This window comes from Octodon degus, unplaced genomic scaffold (assembly GCF_000260255.1).
Source record: "Octodon degus isolate 3935 unplaced genomic scaffold, OctDeg1.0 scaffold00153, whole genome shotgun sequence".
NCBI lineage: Eukaryota > Metazoa > Chordata > Mammalia > Rodentia > Octodontidae > Octodon > Octodon degus.
In genome coordinates, this window is record NW_004524729.1 from 2,758,924 (window position 1) to 2,762,338 (window position 3,415).

Below are 3,415 nucleotides of genomic sequence, written 5' to 3' on the forward strand. Positions count from 1 at the left end.
TTTCTGACAGAATGTCCAAAGCTGCTGAACAGCCCTCTGAAGGGCACGCAGGCAGAAACAGTCCAGGGGTGTCTCCTCCTGAGCAGCTGCAAGCTTCAGCCCAGGTTTATGGCTCCAGCTTTAGCAGCATCCCTGTTCTCAGTGTGCAAATAAATGTCCAGAGCCCAAGCCAGAGTGTGACTTTTCACTTGGGCTCACCGTGCTTGCCCAAACTGGATTTAATGCATCTGTTCCGTGTGTCCTCTTCCTCGGAAAGTCCTGGATACTGAAAGTCTAACGCTGTTACATGGTGCTCTGGCGAAAGAAGGAATCGAAACTGAACTCCCCCCACCTGCCTTGGTGGGGTGGCCATGGGGAGAGCCAAGCTCAGTGCTCAGGGCTCAGGGCTCGGGCACGGCAGGAAGTCGCCGGCTGCATTCTCATTAGGCCATCTTGGGAGAAATGAGGCAAAAATAACCCCACAAGGCCAACACTATAGACACCCTGGTGCCGCGACAGCCTGATTCTTAAGCAGCTGATCTCAGGGGTGGCTGTGGCCCAGAGGGACAGGCCAAGTTTTTCTTGCAGGAGACTCGTCCAGAACTCGCTCATCCAGGGTGTAAATTTCTCCCAGGTTTCTTCTTGGATCATTCGAGCACACTTTCAAAATCTGATTTACGTTGACTAATATAGTATGGTTGCAGGTAGACCAAACCAAAACTATCCAACCTGGGTACTATGCAGGGCAGTTCATTACCTGAGTGCTATAATTTGCCTTGAATTAAGTAAATTTGATTTCTGAATTTCCAACCAAATTATATGTTAAACCCTTGCCAAGGATTGAGAGTCGGAAAAAATGTGAGATCTTAAATATTGTTCTGACTTCACTACTTTTCTTGTTTTACCAGATAAAAATTGGAAGGGGGAAAGGCATTCAATTAACTTATTACTGTGTGAGAGTCAGAAAAAAAAATCAGGTAATAAAAAGAAGGTTAGCAAGTTGGTGTGAGTATACAATGATTTTGGGTGGAAATTACAAGACTAATATCCCAGCATTTGTCACCGCATTCAATGACACAGTTGTTAAAGTTGTATTTGTGTCAATAAGCAGAAGTTGAAAGTGGCATAAGGGAAGACCATCTCTTTTGCTTTGTGGCTTTGAAAAAAATTCAATGTTTTAATCCACCCATTTAATCACAAAACATATATCACATTAGTTATAATATTTATAGTGTTTAGGAAAGTGATTATAAATAGATTAGAGCGTGGCTGTTGGATAGTCTTTTTTTTTTTTTTTCCTTTCATGAGCATGTCTCGAAGGTATGTGGCACTTTTTTGAATTTGCCCTGGAGAGCAGTTTGCTGTGGAATAGCTAGCATATATTTATGTTTGGAATCCCTGATTGGTCATTACTGAGCTTGCTCATTATTTTGGAAAAACAAGATTCAGTATTAAAAGGGCCTGATGCTTGGGGTGTTGCGATCTCTGCTGTCAGCCCCATTCCTGCAGCTTTGTTCTTCTGGAGTCCTTAAACTTGCTAAGCCACAAAATATCTCTATTGCGATTTTGGAAGGAGCTAAGATGCTTGGGAAGGACGGGGCAGCAGGAGCTGAGGGTGGCAGTTAGTGGCTGGGTCACCTCAGTGTGGCTGGGGACGAAGGAGGTCGACAGAGGCATGTGGGGGGTCTTGGGACTGTGTGGCACAGACCCCATGGGACATTTCCCCCACTTTCCTGGTTGGGGCAAGGATCTTGATAGCAAAGCAAACTGTAAAGGACCATGCTAGACGACACAGTCCCAGTGTCACGTCACTAGAGTGGGCATGGTGTCCCCGAGCTGAGGCTGCTGGAGTCTGTTCTGCAAACAGTCCCCAGCCCTTGAGGCCAGGGTGACACTGTACCTTCCTGGGGAAACAGGGCGACTCCCCTACACTTGGGAAATCTCCCTGGCTTGGGTGATTCTGGGCGGGTTGTCAGTGTGGAAAGTGAAAGTTGGTCATGATTCCAGTGAAGAGATTAACTGGCAATCACTTCTACTCCATTTTCTAAACCTAAGTTTTCTGATAGGAAAAGATAAAAAAAAAGGGGGGGATTTCTAGGAAGAAGAGGCTGCCCCACACCCCAACTCTCGGGAAAGCAGTTTGGGAAGGCTTCTTAACCTTTCCTGGATTTTCCTTTCCTCATCCCAAACTGTGTGTCATGGGTTGGTGGCACTGCTGTCGGCGTGCAGGGTCCAGCACTGTTCAAGGCCAAGGTCGTGGGGGTCCACAAAGCGTGGAAGTGGGGTCGGCAGGCAGCGGAGGCCTTGGCAGAGCTGCCCAGGCCAGCCTCACCCGGTGTAGCCAGTTGCCCCCTCCTGGGCAGTCGAATCAAATGTGGGCCGAAGTTTCCTGGGAAGCAGGGCCCACGAGGAACTTTTGAATTTACCAATGGCATAAAAATATATATTTTTATGACAACGGGCAAGTTTCAATTGGTTGATAGAAATGGCGAGATGTGACGTCAAGGGACGCCAGTTAGAATGCCAAGGCCAGGAGGGGGGGGGTGGGCAGAGACAGTGGGACAGACCGGAGGCCTTGTTTCTCCAGGGTCCTGGCGGTTCACGGGTCCATGTGGCACCCAGCCAGAGCGTGCCTAGGCAGGGGAGGGGTCGGACGCGACCCCCTGTGTCTGCTCGTGTCCTCAGAGGCCCAGGCCAGTGAATCTGTGGCGTGGAAACCGCCTGGACACCCCTGCTTGTGGCTGGGAAAGACGCCGCAGTCTCCTTGGCATTCATTCTAACCGGTGTCCGGGCCCTGCAGCCCAGTTCCCTCTCCCCGGAGGAGCCCAGGCACGCACAGCATGGCCTGCAGCCAGCAGTGTCGCCGTCGGGCCGAAGGAGCAAGGCTCCGGCCTTGAACTTCTTCCCGCAGCTCTGGCGACCTGAATCGGAAAAGCAGGAAGTTGTTTCCATCGGGAAGGAAGAGGGCCAGCCCGGAGGGGCACCGCGCCCCCGCCCATCCCGCGTCTCCCCGGACACCCGAGGGCCCCTAACTCCGCCAGGCACCTTGCGCGCCCCCTTCCACCTCCTAGCACTAAACCCCTCCCCAGAAGGTGCCCTTCCGCCCCACCCCACGCCACTGGGCACCGCGCCCCTCGCTCAGCCGAGCCAGCGGGGTCCGGGAAGCCGCCGCGGGGTCGCCGGTGCGCGCGCCCCGCCCGGGGAAGCCGCTGCCACCGTGGGTCCCGAATGCGTCCCAGGTTCGGGCGCCGCGGAAACGAGCCCGGCAGCCCCGGCCCCGCCCCGCAGCTTGAACCCGGCGGTGGCCTAGAGGCTGCAGGCGGCCGACAATCGTGGGTCCGCTGGGGTCCCCGAGCCCGGCCTGAGCGCGCGCGCCCCGCCACCCGCAATCATGGCAGCCGGCGGCTCGGAGCGCAGCCGCCGATCGCGCCCCAGC